The sequence below is a fragment of the Mauremys reevesii genome, unplaced genomic scaffold (assembly GCF_016161935.1).
Source record: "Mauremys reevesii isolate NIE-2019 unplaced genomic scaffold, ASM1616193v1 Contig74, whole genome shotgun sequence".
Taxonomy (NCBI): domain Eukaryota; kingdom Metazoa; phylum Chordata; order Testudines; family Geoemydidae; genus Mauremys; species Mauremys reevesii.
Window position 1 is genome coordinate 73,098 of NW_024100889.1, and position 20,234 is coordinate 93,331.

At 57.0% G+C, this 20,234-nt stretch overlaps 1 long non-coding RNA gene across 1 annotated transcript; it reads left to right on the forward strand.

The window, feature by feature from the left end:
- Positions 1-6,487: 6,487 nt before the first annotated feature.
- Positions 6,488-13,789, forward strand: LOC120394692. Its single transcript, XR_005592366.1, has 3 exons — positions 6,488-6,546; positions 13,512-13,652; positions 13,730-13,789. It is a non-coding gene; the product is annotated as an uncharacterized LOC120394692 (long non-coding RNA).
- Positions 13,790-20,234: the final 6,445 nt, after the last annotated feature.

Below are 20,234 nucleotides of genomic sequence, written 5' to 3' on the forward strand. Positions count from 1 at the left end.
ACAAGTTGACTGTGCGCTGCATGAAGAAGAACTTCCTTTTATTTGTTTTAAACCTACTAATTTCATTTGGTGAACCCTAGTTCTTGTATTATGGGAACAAGTAAATAACTTTTCCTTATCCACTTTCTCAACATCACTCATGATTTTATAGACCTCTATCATATCCCCCCTTAGTCTCCTCTTTTCCACCTAGAGGAGAAGGTGCCATTGTTAGAGGGCTTTCCCTTCCCCTGCCCACTTCCCTGGTTCTTGTCACGCAGGCAGCAAAAGACCAGAAGTCGGAAGCACAGACAAAGTGAAGTTTACTGGGGTTAATTTCCAAGCAAGCAGATTCCGAAGCCCTTCACACCAGTCAGGCTTATCTCTATACACTGATAGAGTCTGTTCCACATTGTTCCCTTCCCAGCTCTGACACTGCAGAGCGTTTACCCCACATCCCTACAGACAATTCTTCCCTGGTGCTGGCTGGTGAGTCTTGCCCACATGCTCAGGGTTTAGCTGATCACCACATTTGGGGTCAGGAAGGAATTTTCCTCCAGGGCAGATTGGCAGAGACCCTGGGGGGTTTTCGCCTTCCTCTGCAGCGTGGGGCACGGGTCACTTGCTCGAGGATTTTCTGCACCCTGAAGTCTTTAAACGTCGAGTTGAGGACTTCAATAGCTCAGACATAGGTCAGGGGTTTGTTACAGGAGTGGGTGGGTGACAGTCTGTGGCCTGCGTTGTATAGGAGGTCAGACTAGACGATTATAATGGTCCCTTCTGTCCTTAAAGTGTATGAGTCTATGAACTCTGACACTGCAGAGTGTTCACCCCACGTCCCACTTCCCAGCTCTGACACCACAGAGCCTTGCCTGTGTCCCTGTTCCCCGTTCCCTAGTCCCATCCCCCCCGTTAGCACCCCCGTCCCCCAGCCCGAGCTGACAGAGTGGAGCAGGCTGGGGCCAGGTCACTCCACTTCCTGCCGCCCGGGAATTGCAGGGCAGGCCCGACCCCACACTCACAGGGCGGCGGGAAGTGGAGTGATCCGGCCCCAGCCCGCTGCACTCTGCTCCCAGCCTTGGAACTTGGGGGGGGGGGGGAAACACCCCCCAACAATCACCAGCGGTGCAGCTGGGAGCTGGTGGAGCAGAGTGGGCTGGGGCCAGGTCGTTCCACTTCCCACCGCCCGGTGAGTGCAGGGTGCACCTGATCCCTCCTGCAGTCCACCGGGATGTAGCTCAGGGGAAGGGGCGGAGTGGGGGGGGGGAGATGGGATGGAGCAGGGGTGGGAAGAGGCAGGGTAGGGGCTTTGGGGAAGAGGCGGAGCAGGGGCAGCTTTCCTGGCCGGCTCAGCCAGCCGGGGGATCGGGCTGGCCGCTGGAGCAGTACGGAGCTGCATAGGGCACCAGGAAAAATGGGGCAATTTGGTGCCTCCACATCCCTTCACCAGGCAGTGTCCCTATTGTGTGGGCTGTCTTCATAGGTCCTTTCTCGATCTTTCTCACCCTCTTGTCTTGAGTCTCCTGTGTCTCTCTTTTCAAGCACAGACTAACTCTGGTTGTTCAGAGGAGGGGAGGACCATGCCTATGCATGGCCAGCAGACAGCGACAAAGACCCCTGGCCAGCCTGCTCCCTGCCATGCCAAACACCCACTGAAGGCCACCCACAGATCAGCATGCGCAGCGGCTGCTGATGGTCTGTGGCCAACATCAGAAGACGGTAGGAAAGCAGGGCCAGCCCCCCCCAGTGGGGCCTCTAACCGTTCCCACTCTCCGTGCTCACTTTTGCAGTGGGGCAGGAGATTTTATCCGAAGAGGCTTTTCCCCAGCTGGTGAGAAGCAGAGAAACACCCAAGTTCCCACGGTGCTATTTAGCAAACCCCCTCAAGCACAGGGACAGATGCACATTTGGAAGAGGGAAACTGCTCTACATGCTAGCCTGGGCAGATGCCCATTTTCTTTGGCAAGTCAGGAATGGCAAAGGCGAGACTGGAAGCACCTGGGGCTCATGCCCCAGCCTTTGTGACGCCCACCCCCCAACTCCTTCCCGGGGCTCTTGCTTAAGCCAGAGCATTGGCCTGAGTGGCCAAGAAGAGGTTCCAGCCCTGAAGGGAGCAGGACTTTCAGCATGAAGGTAAAACTGCACAAGCACAACCACAAAGGGACTTGACCCCTCAATCACCTGATCCAAAGTCAGATACTTTATCCACTAGGCCACATGGTCACATAAGAAAACTCTCTCCAAGTACTTCTTTGGAGAAGACAGACACTATGTTTCTCAGACTAAGATCATCTACTGAGGGGGCTGAGACTCTCTGGGCACAAGAAGTTGAGATCCCAAAGACATATGAGACTTAATTCTATGGGGTCAGGTGCAGGACTTTGGCAGGGAGGCTTAGGTAAGGGGGACTGGGGTGCAGCGGATGGACCGGCTGTCTAGGTGCAGAGATTTAGTCGCACTGAAGCACAGGAGGGAGGAGGAGGAGGAGGAGGAATCCTGCTGATGGTCAGTGGCTGTGCAGAAAAAAGGGTGTTGATTTCCCCCATCCTAAATGGGCTGGTTGGCTTGACCCTTCTCCCCTCTGCGGAATGTGGTGGGGACTGTAGCTCGCCCCTCGTGGGGCAGGAGGGCACAGGTGCAGGGCACTGGGCTCCAATGCCCCTGGACGGCAGCTCCGGTGGGGTCGGGCAGGGCAGCGTCTGTGGTTTACATTCTGCATTGCCTGGTGCTGAGCCATTGCACAATCCCCAGTCACGCCGCACAGCACACCTCAAGAGGCGGTGGGGGGCCAAGCAGATGATCCAGCACGAGGGGGGAGAGGAAATGTGGCTGGGGGGAGGAAAGGTCTTGGGCTGCACTGGGGGAGTGCAGAGCAGGGGTGACCCCAGAAACCTGCAGCAAAGGGATGGACAGGTGGGCTGGGTGGATAGACGAGGCAGTGAGCCTAAAAGGGGAGTGGGGTCTAATGGTCAGAGCAGGGTGGGGGTTGTGTTCTATCCCTAGCTCTGGGAGCTGAGTGGGGTCTAGAGGTGAGAGCGGGGGACTGGGAGCCAGGACTCCTGGGTTCCATAGTGGCAACTGTTTTTTCCTGTGTCTCCCTCCCTAGAGATCCCAGCCCAGCCCCCTAGCAGAATCTGACTGGGGGAGGGGGTTACCCTGCCACTCCAGACTTGTGATTAGAACCCCTCCTCCCACGGGCTCTGCCATCACGGAATCTCCCTCCCATGTCAGAAAGTAGGAGCCCTTCCCCACATGAGGAGGAAGCTAGTGAGTTTCTTGGGGGTCTCTGGCAGAGGTGACAGCACCCACCAGACACCCACTGAGGGCTGCAAGGAGACCCCCCTACACAGCCCCCTGCTACGAGGGGCTGCGGGGTGCCCAGCCAGGGTCAGGAGGTGAGATGGGGTCGCAGTGGCAGGAAGGGGGCAGAGCTGGGGGTGGTGCCAGGTCGTTGCTGGCTACACAGGGAAAAACCACACTGCTCCATTACGTATTTCCCAAGGTTATGGCTGAATACAGGGTTTGGAATGACTTCAGGGAAATATTTTGTTTCCAGACAGACTCCATATACCAAATGATGGTGCTAATATGCTCCCCCTGAACCCTCCCCCATGACTCCAGGATCCCAGCATCTTCCTAATTTGTAGGGTAGTTCTCCTCCCAGGCTCGTGCGAAGGCGGGAAGCACCACCAGCCCCATTTCCCGCACGGGAGAACTGAGGCCCAGAGAGGCTGAGTGATGTGCCCAAGGACACTCAGAAGTCTGTGGCAGAGCAAAGCATGTTTATGCCTCCCCCGTCCCGGGTCTGGCCTGCTCCTGGGTCACTGGGTGGTGCAGGGGCGGGAACTTGGGGGAAGGGGCAATGTGAGGGCAGAGGAGGGGTGTATTGGGGAGGGGCAGTGCGGGAGTGGGGATTCGGGGGAAGGGGCAGAGTGAGGGTGGGGCATTGGAGGAATGGGAGGAAGGGACAGGTGATGTGAGGCAGGGACCTCGGGGCAGGGGCAGCGTGAGGGCAGGACCTCAGGGGCAGGGGCAGGGCTTTGGGGGAACGGGCGGAGCGAGGGGGGGCTCGGGGATGAGGAGGGTTAATTCAGTGCAGTGGCAGCTTTGTCTGTGGGTGACACTGTTACTGCAGGGGGTGTTCAAAGCCGGGCTCGCCCGTGGGCTACGGACGGGGGGAGGGCTGGGGAGGGACAGCGGGAGTGAGGGGCGCTGACCAGTAGCCGGGTACAAGGCTCCTCAGACACGCACAGAAACCAGCTCACCCCGGGGGGGGGGGGTTAAAGCCCCAGCAAACAAGGGGCGCTGGGACCATCCCCGCGGTGCAGACACAGGTGTAAAGTCACCGGACGGAGACAGACCCGGCACTCACCTGCCCCGCACAGACCTGCCCCCCCCCGCCAGGTTTGGGGGGCAGGAGCTTCGGCCGCCCCGGTCCTCGCCCTCCCCGCCCCGCTCAGCTGCTCGGTGCAGGGGGCGAAGCAGCGCGCCACGTTCCTACGGGGTCCGGTCAATACCCCGCACGGGGGTGGGGGGGAGAGGTGTCAGGTTGACCCAGGGACCCGCCTTCCTGGGCTCGAGGACGGGGCGCCCGGGGCAGGCTGGGAGTTGTAGTTCCTGGCTCTTCTCAGAGCGGCAGGGACGGCCTGGTTGCTCAGACAACGCGCCCCCTCCCAGTGCACACTGGGTAGTGTAGTTCTCCCTCTCGCAGGCGGCCTCTAGTGGAGGAGGGGCCCTATCCCGTCACTTCGCCGCACCTCCCTGCTCCCTGATTGGCGGAGAGCGCGGGACAGAGACTCGGCGCGAGGGGTAATGCCCGCTTCCTCGCCCGAGGCTTCGCCGCCCCGCCCCGCCCGGCGCGCTGCGGCCGTTGGGATTTGAATCCCGCCATGCCAGGGGCGGCCCCAGCCCTGGGAGCCGCGGGGTTGCGCGCTCAGTCCCGCGGGCGGCACCAGTGGGACTCCGCCCGGCGCTGCTGGGGGCTCGGCCGGGGGCGCGGGCAGCCGGCGGCCGGGCGGGCAGGCCCGAGGAGCGCTGAAGCGGGACGGTGAGTGGCGGCTCCGCACGGGCTGGGGGCTCAGACCCCCAGTGCCAGGCGCCAGGCCCAGCCACTGCCGCGCCCCTGTCCCGGGAGCCGGGCTGGGGCGGGGGGGGCCATAGGGCAGAGCCAGCGCGGAGTGAAAGAGCTTCACCCCCCCCCCAGCGGGGGCTGGGGGGCAGCAGCAGGTGGGGCAGGGGCTGAGCTGCCGGGGAGCAGCCCCACGAGCGGCGGCCTGGGGCCGGGCGAGGTCCCGTCCCGTGTGCGCAGGGACCGAGGGGCAGAGTCAAGCTGAGCGTTGTCCGGCAGTTCCGGGGCTGCAGCCTCTTCGCGCCCATGGGCACTTTGTGACCCTCAGAGCAGTCCCGGATCTGCCGTGGCCCCTCCCCGCGGCCCTGCCCTGCCCACGCCGTCCCCCTGCCTCCCTCGCTCACTCTCCCCCACCCTCACTCACTGTCACCAGGCGGGGGGGGGGCAGGCTCTGGGCTGGATTAACATGGGGGCAAATAAAATCAGGACATGTCCCTATGGGGAGGGGGTTTCAGGGGTTGCTAAAGGTGGGGGAAGCCCTCAGTCTCTGTCTGATTGTGTGTGTGTCTCTCTCTCCTCAGGAGATTGGCGTTGAGTTTCCTGGGTGAGACGCTGCTGATTCAGAAAAGGATTAGACATTTATATGGACCATATCATCCAAACTTCGCTGGTATACAAAATGTAGAAGGGATATAAATCCTTATGCTTCAGGATATAAGCCTACCACCAACTGATAGGGGTCAGGAAGAAACTTCTCCTATGGGCAGGTTAATCCATAATTGTTTGATATTGTGTTTCTCAGACTTTCCTCTGAGGCAGCTGGGCCTGTGACTTGCCCTGAAAAATAGATCATTGGTGGGCCTTTATATTATGGGGCTGATCATTTTTTGTTTTATGGTAGTGTTTAGATGTCCCAACCAAAATTCAGGGTCCCATTACAAAAACATAGTAAGAGATTGTCCTGTGCCTCAAATACAATCTAAACAAATAGACAAGATAGGCAAACAGTAGGATAAAGTATTATTAACCTCCATTTATAGATGGGGAACTGAGGCAGAGATGAAGGACCAGATTTTCAAAGATATTTAGGTGCTTAAGATGCAAACAGATGCTTAAAGGTGCTTTTGAAAATTGCACCAGCAGATTAGGTGCATAACACCCACTGATTTCAATAGGAGTTAGGCGCCAAACCTAACTTAAGCACGACTGGTCTATTTCCCATTCCAATTTTCACCAAAACCAATACGGTTCTGCTCACTGATGCCTAGAATATTCCTGGAATTTTGGAATTGCTTGGATGTGGTGTTCACAAGTTCATGTTACAAGCAGAGAAATGCTATCAAGTAGAGTGAAGAACTCACATTACTCAGTAAACAAGTTTTCAAATGTTTTCCTCATACAGATCACTTCTTCAGATAAAGAATATTTCTTCTCCCAACCCGCCCTGCCTCACACCTACAGTACCCCACAGCAACAAGAGAGCTTAGTGACATGAAAAGGTAATTTTAGGACAGGATTAAGGGCATGGGTGCAAACCAAGTGGTTTAAAAGTGGTGGGTGCAGTCAGTCATTACATGATGATGTACACTGTCTGTGACATCACACTCCATTGCCAATGAAACAATAGTGACATCTCGTGCAGAGAAGTGTAAACAAGAAGCAGGCAGCATTATCTTCTGCAGATATAAACAACTTCTTTGTCTGAGTGATTGGCTGAATAAGATATTATATTACGCCCATAACATCACAGGCCATAGGTGGTCAAAACACCTGACTTTATGGTCACCGCTGTGGTGATGGCACTTCCATATCACTGGTACCTGATGGCCATAGATGGTCAGACCTTTTGGGGTTTTTCCTTATATGCATATTCAGAGCCACAAGTAACAGGTGACCCATCTCAGGCGAGTAATAAAGAGATTGTGTGACACACCAGCCAGCCTCTGCCTATAAAAAGGCTGGAGCTGCCAGCAGGGCCAGCTTTAGGCCAATTCCCCTGAATCGGGCCCCGCCCCTAGAGGGCCCTGTGCCCAAGCCCCAGTACAGTGTACTGGCAGGAGCCGGTGCGCTGTACCGGGGTGGCCCGGCTGTAGGGATATTAAAGAAGGTTTATATTAAACATGGTTTATAAAAGAAATGATTTATTAATTTATTGTTAATTAATACTTTATAACTTAAGGTTTATGTTAGAAGTAAATTTGTGATTCCCAACATTTAGCCTCTAACCTGCAAGCCACCAGCTGTATCTGTGTGAAGCCTGCTCAAAGAGATACTTGGTATAAAACTTGTTAAGCTCAAAGAAATACTTTGTATAAAACTTGTTAAACATTAATTATCTCTAAGTAAGCCAAAACAGTAGCTGTTATAGTGTATAAATAGAGATCCCCACCCTCTGTAAGTTTTCATCTCACTTTATCTTTGCTTGTTAAAAGACAGGGAGGTTCACATAAATTGGTAACACCCCTAAAGGTAAAAAGACAGTGAACTAGATGTAATTAAGATAGAGAATGTATGTGAATGCATGCCTAGTTTAAACAATGAATGAATGGTTAGGGAGTTACCAGCCTGAAGAATTCAGTGTCGGCTGAAGAAGGTGTCAAGTGGGATCAACCAGATGACCCCCACTACCTCAAAGGAAGGAAAAACAAGCATCTGACAGAATGGAGCCAGCCACCTGCTGATTGATTTAGCAACAGCAAAATGAAGCAACTCTCATGGACTGACATAGGAATAAATTCCTATCAAACTGGACTCTAAAGACTGAGGACTTTGAGGGCTTGGCTACACTTACAAATTTGCAGCGCTGCAGCAGGGTGTGAAAACACACCCTCTCCAGCGCTGCAAATTGCGGCGCTGCAAAGCGCCAGTGTGGTCAAAGCCCCAGCGCGGCTCCCAGCGCTGTCCGTTATTCCCCACAGGGAGGTGGAGTACGGACAGCGCTGGGAGAGCTTTCTCCCAGCGCTGGTGCTTTGACTACACTTAGCGCTTCAAAGCGCTACCGCGGCAGCGCTTTGAAGTGCTAAGTGTAGCCACAGCCTGAGTCTATGGTTCTGCTGCCAGCCTCCAGGAGCATCAAATGCATCTGACACAGACTTGGCTCCATCCTCATGACCAAGATACCTGGCCAGTAACTTGGCATGAGCAATGTCTAGGCTGGTAACTATAACATCTGTACAGAACCTGAATGAATGATTGTGTGAATGAATATATGTGTGTGTGTGTATAAGGAATAAGTAGTGATAGAAATAAGTAGTAAAACAACGTTGTTTACTGTTGTCTTTTGTTTTGTTATGGTATTTACAATAAATGTGGCATCTTTGCCTTATCCCTCTTAATAAGATCCTGTTGGTTTTTGTTATATTGGTATAACACGGCTTCCCCCGGGCAGGGGGTATTTAAAGGGCCTGGGGAGCTCTGGGGAAGTGGTGCAGCTTTGGTGGCTATTTAAAGGGCTGGGGCGGTAGAAGCAGGGGAGCCCTGGTCCCTTTAAATAGCCCCTGAGCCCGGGCTGCTGCTGCTACCCTGGTGGGGGAGGGAGGAAGAGGGGGCAACCACCGTACAGGGTGGGCTGCACCCCCTGTCCGCAGCCAGCCCCTGCCTGCACCAGCCCTGCCTGACCGGCCCGTCTCCAGCCAGCCCCGCATTCCCTGCCCTGCCTCCAGCCCCGGTCTCCAGCCAGCCCCGCACTCCCTGCCCTCAGCCAGCCTGTCTCCTGCCCGCCCCTGCCGCACACCCTGTCCTGCCCACACCAGCCCTGCACCCGTTGCAATGCCTGCAGCCAGCCCCATGTCCACTGATGCCCTGCAGTTCCCAGGGCAGTAACCCTGCACACCTGCTTCAGTGAGGGGAGCAGGGAGCAGCTGGGACCCACACACGTGGGTGACCAGACGGCAAGTGTGAAAAATCAGGACAGGGCGTGGGGCGTAATAGAAGCCTATATAAGAAAAAGCCCCAAATATCGGGACTGTCCCTATAAAATGGGGACATCTGGTCACCTTAGCTGGAACATTTTTACAGTTCTTGGTAATAGCAACACATTAGTTACAAAAATTACCATTAGCAATAACAACAAATTCATTGCAAGGGTCCACCTACAATCATTTTTGTCATCATGCCACACCTTTGGCTCAATACCATTGGGGTTTGCGCCTTTTAGGGTTAACCCGTGCATAGGCGGCAGGTTATATACACCTGCGGTGCCCGGGCTCCAGGAATATTCAGGGGCCGGGTGCCCTGCTCCAGCAATATTTGGAGCTGGGTCTCTCCCCCGGCCCTGCCTGGATCGGGCCCCGGCCCTTACCCTGAGCCTCTCCAAAGCCCCAAACCCTCCACCCCAGCCAGAGCCCTCATCCCCCTGCACCCTAATCCTCAACCCCAGCCAAAGCCCTCATCCCCCCACACCCTAATCCTCAGCCCGAGCCGGAGCCCTCATCCCCCCGCACCCTAATCCTCAACCCCAGCCAGAGCCCTCATCCCCCACACCCTAATCCTGAGCCCCAACCCTCATCCCCCTGCTCCCTAATCCTCAGCCCCATCCCTGAGCGCCCCTGCAGCATGAACTCCTCATCCTCAGCCCCAAACCTCATCCCCCTGCACCCTAATCCTCTGACCCAGTCCTGAGCCCCCCCACATCATGAATCCCTCATCCTCAGCCCCACAGCCCTCACCCCTGTACTCACTCCTATCCCCAAACTCCCTTCCCAGAAGGTGCACCCCCCCTTCCCACACACCCCTTCCCAACCCCAAAAACCCCAAACTCCGTCCCAAAGCCTGCACCCTTCACCCCCTCCTGCACACCCACCCCCTGCCCCAGCCCAGAGCCTGCACCCAGCACCCAAACTCCATCCCAAAGCCTGCACCCTGGACCCTAATCCCCAGCCCAGGATCTGCACCCCAGACCTCCCCCGCCGAGACCCCTCTGAGAGCCTTAGGCAGGTGGGGGCAGAGTTGGGGGGCGGGTTCTGAGCACCACCAAAATTTCTACAGACTTGCCACCCATGAACCTGTGGCTTCCCTTTGCAAACTTCCTCCTTGTTCTGAAGGATCAAACCCTGATTTTTCTTGCTTAACAGAATTTACTGGCTGATGGGGTGGGCTCTCTTTGCTAACAGCCATTAGCAAGTCTTCTCCCTGCCAGCCAAGTAATTTGCATCAACACAGAAGCACAGACTGCTCACTTAAAGAATCAGAATGGAGACATTCCTGTTCCAACACCATTGTCTTCCCAACCAGCTGGCCAAACACAGCCACTTGCTTATAGAACTGCTCAACTTTCTTAACAGCCCTTACTCCATCTGAGACCTTTTCAAAGCTATCCACACGGGCTCTTTCAAAAGGAAAGTGGGTGGATTTTTACATATCTTCCTAACCAGTCTTTAAAGGGTTAAGTCAGTCTGTGAGTTAATTAACTCTTTCTGGCCCTGTCGCCTTCCAATGAGAGATTATATTACACCCATAACGTCACAGGCCATATATGGTCAAAACAGCCGTGGCCGGGCTGGGACCGGGGCTGGGCCTGGGGTACTCAGCTGGGGCCAGGCAGGGGCGGACGAAGCCAGGCCGAAGGGAGCCGCTCAGTCGGGAACGGACTGGAGGGAGCCACTCAGCTGGGCTGGGCTGGGCCTTGCCATGCCTCCCTGGAGCCCTCCTCACACTCCTTTCCCCTGGTCCAGCCTTTGTTCCAGCTCAGGTGGTAGCTAGTGGATTTCTCACGATGGCTGCCCCATTTGTTCCCTTCCACTCAGATACAGATACAAAAGTGATACATTTATACAAATAGGATGACCACACTCAGTAGATTATAAGCCTTGTAATGATACCTTACAAGCAGGGGCGGCTCTAGGCACCAGCAAAACAAGCTGCTGCCTAGGGCGGCAAAATATAGGAGGCGGCAAAAGGCTGCAGCCGGGGCAGGGCCGCGCTACCGGCTCCGCTTGGGGGAGAGGGGAGGCCCCTTACCGGTAGCGCGGCCCCGCCTGGCTGCAGAGGACGGGCCGCTCCTCCTCCGCTCCTTCCCCGGGTCCTACACAGCCCGGCAGCAGCTTGGCTGGGGGGGTTGAGCCCCGCCCCGCTCAGAGCCGCGTGGTCAGGGGGCGGGGCTGCGAGCTCCGGGCCGAGCAGAGGCAGCTGAGCTGAGCCTGGAGCTCGCGGCCCCACCCCCTCCCCACGCGGCTCTGAGCGGGGAAGAGCTCAGCCCCCTCCGGAGCCATGCGGCTGCTGCGCGGTGAGCCGGGGGTAAGGGGCAGGGAGTCCTGGGGACACTCAGGGGGCACAGGTTCTGGTGGGGGGGCGGTCAGGGGCCAGGGAAGGGGGGTTGGATTGGGGGGGTCTCAGGGAGGTGTTTGTCAGGCACCCCCCGACCCCATTACCCCCCAGGCCCAGCCCTGACCCCCAGCTCCAAGCCCAGCCCCTCTGAGGTGGGCACCCCCCCAAACCCATCCTCCCCACCCAGCCCTGACCCCCAGCTCCAAGCCCAGCCCCTAGGACCTGGGCACCCCTCAGGCCCCATCCCACTCACAGCCCTGACCCCAGCTCCGAGCCCAGCCCCTCTGATCCAGACCCCCCCGACCCCATCCCCCACTGCCCTGACCCCCCGCTCCGAGCCCAGCCCCTCTGATCCGGACACCCCCCGACCCCATTCCCCACAGCCCTAACCCCAGCTCTGAGCCCAGCCCCTCTGATCCAGACACAGGCCTGACCCCATTCCCCCCACAGCCCTGACCCCCAGCTCCGAGCCCAGCCCCTCTGATCCGGACACCCCCCTGACCCCATTCCCCCCACAGCCCTGACCCCCAGCTCCGAGCCCAGCCCTTCTGATCCAGACTCCTCCCTGACCCCATTCCCCCCACAGCCCTGACCCCCAGCTCTGAGCCCAGCCCTTCTGATTCGGACTCCTCCCTGACCCCATTCTCCCCACAGCCCTGACCCCCAGCTCTGAGCCCAGCCCCTCTGAGCTGGGCACCCCCGACACCATCCCCCACTGCCCTGACCCCCAGCTCTGAGCTCAGTCCCTCTGAGCTGGGCACCCTCCCGACCCCATCCCCCCCACAGCCCTGACCCCCAGCTCCGAGCCCAGCTTCTCTGAGCTGGAAATCCCCCAACCCCATCCTCCCCACAGCCCTGACCTCCCAGCTCCGAACCCAGCCCCTCTGAGCCGGACACCCCGACACCATCCCCACTGCCCTGACCCCAGCTCTGCGCCCAGCTGCTCTGAGGTGGGCACCCCCTGACACTATCTCCCTCACCCCAGACCCCCAGGTCCGAGCCCAGCCCCGTTGAGCCGGGCACCCCCCGATCCCATCCCCCACAGCCCTGACCCTCATCTCCAAGCCCAGCCCCTTTGAGCTGGGCACCCTCCGACCCCATCCCCCCACCCCAGACCCCCAGCTCTGAGGCGAGCCCCTCTGAGCCAGACAACCTCCGACCCCATCTCCTCACAGTCCTGAGCCCAGCCCCTGTGAGCCGGGCACCCCCCAGAGCCCAGCTCCCCACCCAGCCCTGGGCAACAGCAGCACCACCTCCAGGCAGTGACAGCCCATTGGCACCAACCATCACCATCACCCAGCAACAGCCCATTTTGTAATTGCAAATGTATACAGACCAGTAAAGCATTTAATGTTTTTAAATAATGTATTTGGTGTATTTTCAAATTATTACAAATTAATTTTCACTAGTTATTTTTTACATTTCCAAATACATGTTACTATAGTATTGCAACTTTTTTTTATGGAAGGGGCCCCCAAAATTGCTTTGCCCTGAATCCTCTGGGCGGCCCTACCCAGTGTGTGTGAGGAGCCGGGGAGGGAGGGAAACGGGGTCCCCTGGAGCCGAGCCCGGGCTGCGATGGCAGTGAGGGGCTCCTGGAGTGTGTGAGGAGGTGAGCGGCCGGCTGGGTTCGTCGGTGCTGAGCAGGTAGCCCCGCAGCCAGAGATCCTTGCCTTCCCTCCCGCCGGGGCTGGGCCAGGGCACCGTGAGGCTGAAGAGCAGCAGGTCCAGGGGGCTCTCCAGGTCTTTGGCCGCCAGCATGTCGAGGGTGAGGGCGGTGAGCACGAACTGATCCACCTTGGCCACCAGCAGTGCTGCGAAGCCCAGGGAGGGGGCCGTGTTCTTTGCGCCACCCCGTAGCTGTGCCGCCACCTGGAAGTACTCCCGCTCCGTGCTGCCCAGCAGCTCCACCCGCATGGGGACAGAGTCGCAGCTGGGCCAGGGCTCGGCTGCAGTGTGCTGGTAGCGGATCCCACATTTGGGGGGGAGCCCAATGCTGGGGCAGCAGGGGGTGTGAGTGGGGGGCACTGGTGGGCGGGGGGGGCTCATGTCTGGGGGCGGGGGGGGCAGCCAAAAATATTTTTGCTTGGGGCGGCAAAAAACCTAGAGCCGGCCCTGCTTACAAGAAACCTTTTGCATGAAGCATACTGCAGTTACATTATATTCACACTCATTAGCATATTTTTATAAACTCCTATAGAATGGAACATGACAACAGCAAAGACGACGACAGTGGAGACACCTCTGAAGAAATGCCCTAGAGCCCTTGGGCCGTCACGCTTCAGGAATGTGCGTGAGGTGCTAGGAGACCTGGAGATGGGGGGTGTCCTGCTGGCCGTAGGTGAGTGTTGTGAACCCCCAGTTGCTAGGCTGAATTTATCCATTCCCTGGCAATAAAACATTGTCTTGTTTTCACAGCCACTTTCGGTCTCCTGGCTTCTACCCTCTACCCTACTGGCAGGGCATTGTGCAGCACCCTTTCCAGCCCACCTGGGTGGAGGAGATTGAGGAAGAGAGCATCTGCCATCCAGCTCCATCTCATCTAGAGCAAGTGAGTGGAGGTCTCCAGAGCCATCGCCAGTGGGGTGGGAATGGCCCAGCAATAGGGCTCCCAGCCTTTCCCTTGCAGGAGATTGTTCCCAACGTTGAGAGTCTTTCGGGAGGGCAGAACCTGCCAGGTGCTGAACACCCACAATGGCAAGCAGTGAAATCAGTGGGAACTGAGGGCGACTCCTCCCTCCTGGGATTGGCACCGTGTGAACGAACTTTCATTTAGGACTATCCGGGTTCCGCTCTTTCTCTGGCCTGGGAGGGAGCGGGGTCTACTGGGGTGGAGGGAGCGGCTTGTCCAAACTAACGGAGAGCCCCATTGCTCTGAAAGAATGAGACTCTCCCAGTTTCACAGGGCCCTATTGGGTGAGGGAGAACATTGGGAGCAGCCTGTGCTGTGAGCTGCTGCCAGTGCGTGTGGACGGCAGCCCCCCCTGCCCTGGGGTGGGGTGTGTGGGGAGGAGGAATTGCCTCAGCAGAGGGGACGTAGGCAGGGGAGCAGGCAGGCCCATTAATGAGAGGCTGCCTTGAGCCCAGACTCATGGCTGCTCCCCACTCAGTCCAGGATGGAGCGGTGGAAGCGGATGCTGAGGAGGAAGGCTGGGCAGGTGGCTCTGGAGCCAGTAGGGAGCAGTGTCCGTCTTGCCCAGGAGGAGAGTGGCCCCTCTGTCCCCGCGGGCGAGGAAGAGGCCAGTGGGCAGGCAAAGTGGAGAAGCTCCCTGACCTTCTGGAGGAAGAGGAAAACACCAGCTCCCTTAGCAGGCCCTGAGGCACCTTCTGGTCCCAAATGGAGGTGGCCCCGGGTGATGCTATGTAGGAGGGACCCAGGCGAGGGCAGGAGCCAGGCAAGGTGGCTCTGCGGCTTCCTTTCCCGGAAGCAGAGGAGCCAGGAGTCCAGCCCCAGGGCCCAGCAGGAGCTATCCACCAGCCTGGCCACCGAGGAGCCCCCAGCCAACCGAGCAGGAGCTGGGCGGCTCCGGCACGGGGACCAGCAGCTCTGCCTACTCCTGAGGGGCCAGCACCTCCTCTGTGGGGTCTGACAGCCCTGAGGCTGAAGGCTCCCTCTGTGCAGGTGAGGGGAGACCCAGGGGACAGGGGGAAGGATGGGGGCAGTAGGGGACTAATAACACCCTGTGCCCATTGGGTCACCAAGATGCCAGGACTGAGACATGGGAGCCCCACTAACACCAGTGGGGGTGGCACAGCTGCACCCTGTGGCAGGGGATGCTGGGCAGAGTCCGGGGAGCTCCAGCCTCCCCTGATGATGTTGGGGGGGGGCTGACGGCCACGGGGCCCTGAGGCTGATGGGCCTGAGGGTGTCTCTGGGAGGGGCAGGGTGCGGCCCTCTGTGCCATGGGGCTCCTTGTTGAGGATGGGGGACATTGAGCCATTTCTCTACACTGCATCCCCCCAGTGGCAGCAGGGATTGTCCTTTCTCCTGCTCTCCCTGGTGCAGAGACCCCCAGTGCCCAGCAGCAGTGGGCTGAGGAGGAGGAAGAAGAGAAGGAGGAGGAGGAGGTGTCCCCTGAACAAGACACCATCAGGGTCATCCAGGACTACCTCCAGGGCAGAGCTGAGGTACAAAAATCTTACAGCTGCGCTGCCCCTGAGTCTGCCCTGCCCCTTCTTCCATCCCCACCCACACAGGGGGGTCTTGTCCCAGAGAATCCATCACCCCCAATGGGGGGAACTGCTCCCTTGTTACCTGGCACCCCAAAGTGGGGACATTTGTCTCACGCAGGCCAAGGTGTCCGCTCCCCACAGACACTGTCCCAGTTACAACCCCAGTCTGTGCAGGGCGACACTGGTTTCGGGAAGCGGGGCGGCTTTCCCTGTCCAACTCCATGGGGTTCCTGAGCCATGGAGCTGGTGTAGGTGGGTTGGGGAGGTCCCTACCTAACTGTCTCTCTCTCTCCCCCCACCCCACTCCTAGTTGATGGCCAAACAGCTCCGCTTCCTCCGTAGTGTCCCACGTCTGTGCTTCTTGGCACAGCAGCAGGGGCTGAACACTCTGGAGCCCCACGTCTCCAAAGCGGCCCTCGTGGAGAGCATTGCAGTGAGTGGGACCCCGTGTCTGGCCCCTGGGGCGAGGGACCCAGAAACGAGAGAGAGAGTTGGTGGGGCCAGAGGGGGAAGCAGAGGACAGTGGTTCCTGTGGCGGAGGGCTGGGGAGCAGGGAAGGGAGAGCTTCTGACACCAATCGGGAGCTGGCAGTGGGGGAATTGTAAGGCCGGAGGGGAGGGGAGGGGGAAGGAAGTTTGACGGATGGGAGGAATGGGGGGCCCAGCTGGTTGGGGGTGGGAGTGACACTGGCTGTTTCTGCAGAGCACTTTGGCCTCCTCCCTGGGAAGTGCCTGTGGGTCTGCGGGGCCTGAGTCTCACATGCAAATTTATCTTCTTGGGGTCTCTCAGGAGCTGATTGAAAATCTGCCCATGGTGCCAGAGCCAACCTCCATCATCTCCAGTTCCATGGCCGCAGTTTGCAGCCTCAGGTACCAGGACCGTCCCATCCAGCTGCCTTAACCCTGGTGCTGATCGGGTCTGGAGCCGGGAGTCCCAGATCTTCTCCGGCCTAGATTACCCCCAGCTGTGGCTGTTCCCATCCCCCAGCAGAGGAGGCGGGAACGTCTCCACTTTCCTGGCTGGGGGGTGATTTCACTCCAGGAACGTTACAGCGGCCATAGGGAGGGGATCACTGCGGGGGAGGGGGTCATGGCCATGGCAGTGCCAGCGCCACTCCGGTGCCGCCAAGGATAACACGGGCTCCTCTCTCCCCGCAGCAAACTGAAGCCGCTGCTTGCCCTGGAGCTGGAATCACGCCTCCTGCGGGCTCTTCTTTGCACCATCTTCACCATGGGCACTGGGCAGGATACCACCCACTTCCAGGTAGGTCACGATCCTACTTCCCTGTCCCAGGAGCAGGAGCCGCCTCTGGTCCCTGCTCCCTTGGTTTGATGGAGCTGCTGAGAATAGGGGAGGAGTGAGCAGAGCTGGGAACAGGCCCGAGACAAACTGGCAGGGAGGGCCCCTTCCCTCCAGGGGGGATTGTATTACCCCTCTGTGGCTGATCCCAGCCTTCCCTCTCCTCATTCTGTGTTCTGCTGCCTGGACTCTCCCGGGGATCCTTCTTCCCACCCATTGCAGTTTGGCTGGTCCCTAGTCTGCTGGGTACCAGCCCCTGCACAGAGAACTGCTAAGGCCAAGGATTGAGGAGCCAGCAGGCATCCGACTAGGAACTCTTGCCAAGTGTCCTTGGAATGATGTGAATGGGAGAGGCCAGGATGTGCCTTTTGGGTCTGGCCAGGGCTCTCAGAGAACCCCCCTGGTCCCGTGACTGGTGTAGCCCCATGTCCCATGACTGACGGGTGTTCCCGCTTCTTGCAGGCTCTGCACAACACCTATTTACAGAGGCTGGACGCCATGGTCGGGTGCCTGCTCACCGAGACCCCCACCCCAGCTAAGCTGCAGCACCTCTTGGAGGTGAGTAGAATGGGCCGGTCTGGGGTGGAATTTCCCCTTAACCCCGCCAGAGGGCTGCAAAGGAGAGACTAGAAGAGTCCCGTTTCCGTTGTGTCCTCCCAGCTTGAACCCAAGCCGCCCCACGTTCCCAGAGCTGTCAGTGCAGTGCAATGTTGGGACCCTTACGCCTCTGGGGCGGGGGCGCAGGGGAGCAGAGGGAAGGAGCTGGGACTCTCAGCCAGAGCTCTGCACGGTTGCTTTAAGCACTAACAGTGAAAACCAGGCCTGGCTGGGGCCTGAGAGACTGAAACCAACACCTGTGAGATGCAGGACATGGGACCCTGAGAAAAGTCACTGGCTCCTTTCTAGGGAGACCCTGAGATACAGGAGGAGCCTCAGGGAATCAGCTCTTCTGTCCTAGGGATGCTGCAGTTCCTGTCCTCACGGCCACTCCATCCATCCTACCAAGGCTTCTGCAGCTGGGGTCTGGGGTCCAGGACATGTGCCTTGATCCTGACGTGCTGTTCATGGATCAGAGCACATGATCTGAGGTTTCAGAGCAAATAGACCAGCCCCAAGACCGACCATTGTCCCAGCCTGGTGAGACAATGACAGCTTGTGCCCAGTGGAGGACAGGACCAAACCGCTCCGCTTCCGCCATGCTGTCCCACGTCTGTGCTTCTTGGCACAGCAGCAGGGGCTGGACACTCTGGAGCCCCACGTCTCCAAAGTGGCCACGCCCTCAGGGGCTCATTCACCTGCACATCTACCAACGTGATCTATGCCATCATGTGCCAGCAATGCCTCTCTGCCATAGGTACATTGGCCAAACCAGACAGTCTCTATGCAAAAGAATAAATGGACACAAATCTGACATCAGGAATCATAACATTCAAAACCCAGTAGGAGAACACTTCAGCCTCTCTAACCACTCAGTGACAGACTTGAAGGTGGCAATTTTGCAACAAAAAAACTTCAAAAACAGACTCCAAAGAGAGACTGCTGAACTTGAATTAATATGCAAATTAGATAAAATTAACTTAGTTTTAAACAGAGAGTGGGAATGGTTGGGTCATTGCACTAATTGAATCTATTTCTCCATGTTAAGTATCCTCACACCTTCTGTGGGTCATCTCGATTATCACTTCAAAGGTTTTTTTCTCCTGCTGATGATTGCTCATCTCAGTTGATTGGCCTCTTAGAGTTGGTATGGCTACTTCCACCTTTTCACGGTCTCTGTATGTATAAATATCTTCTTTCTGTGTTCCATTCTATGCATCTGCTGAAGTGAGCTGTTAGCCAGTGAGTGGCCCATCGAACGGACACTTAATTCACAATGGACCATGGGAGGCACCCATCTACACTGAACGGACTTTTCTGTGAATTTTCTATCTGACGTATCCTGCAAAGTATCCATCTTTCAATGACTGAGCAAAATGGGGCATGGACAGGGACTTGCCCATGTGACTCCAAGCTCCCATCTTTCACCTGTGATTTTCCACTAGCTGTGCTGAGGACTTTGAAACAATAGGTTTCCCTTCATATGGCAGAAGTTAAAAGAGGCCCTGGAAACATCTCCACTGTGCCTCTAGCCTGCTCCAGCCTCTTTCCTGCTCAAACATCTGGACTATGGACTTATACTAATGTGTGTGTGTGTGTGTGTGTGTAGAGCATTGCATGTCTAGTTCTTAGGATGGCAAATAACAGTGTTAACAAACCTAAAAAGGACTATGAAGAACAAAGCATTAAGGAGAACTAGCCATCTCATGGATGGCAAAGTGTCTGCTGTAACTCCATGCTGCCTTCAACCACAAGACAAGCAAAACAATACACTCCAGCATATGGAATCTGCAGAGCTGCTACAGAGCTAATGTGAAGTCAATAGCTTCCCCCCCGCCCCGCTTCCTATTAGAAGGGATAAGCGGAATACAGTACCTGAAGACCCAGCTGTGCAAATGGCTTTATCCATCTGGACAAAGCTATAGCTCAGGGATCGGCAACCTTTGGCACGCGGCTCGCCAGGGTAAGCACCCTGGCCAGGCTGAGCTGGTTTGTTTACCTGCCACGTCAGCTGATCGCTGCTCCCACTGGCCACGGTTTGCCGCTTCAGGCCAATGGGGGTGGTGGGAAGTGGCAGCCAGCACATCCCTAGTCCCGCACCGCTTCCCGCAGCCCTCATTAGCCTGGAGCAGTGAACCACAGCCAGTGGGAGCGTGATTGGCCTAACCTGCTGACATGGCAGGTAAACAAACTGGCCCGGCCCACCAGGGTGCTTACCTTGGTGAGCCGCGTGTCGAAGGTTGCAGATCCCTGATATAGCTACTGTAGAAGGAGATAAGAACCACCTTCTCCGGTCCAGGGTGAACTGGAGGACACGTGGCCTGGATGAACACATACTGGTTTTGCTTGGAATCTTTCTTCTTGTCTTTGATGGGAACCTGAATGAGGAGTATCAGAGGGGTAGCCGTGTTAGTCTGGATCTGTAAAAGCAGCAAAGAGTCTTGTGACACCTTATAGACTAACAGACGTTTTGGAGCATGAGCTTTCGTGCATGCATCCGACGAAGTGGGTATTCACCCACGAAAGCTCATGCTCCAAAACGTCTGTTAGTCTATAAGGTGCCACAAGACTCTTTGCTGCTTGAATGAGGAGATCATGGGTCTGGGAATTCTTTCTGGTTTCAGTCACCAGGACAAAAGATGCAAAAAGGCTTTGTAGTGATAATGAATTGAGTAATAGATTGATATTGACAAGACTTAGTAAGAGAAAGTCCATAAAAATCAAGGCCATCAGGAGCCTGGTACAGCCACACACACACACAGTTCCTCCAGCAGCACTTGTAGGAATATTAAAGAAGGTTTATACTAGACATGGTATATGAAAAATGATTTATTGTTAGAAATGATTTCTTGTT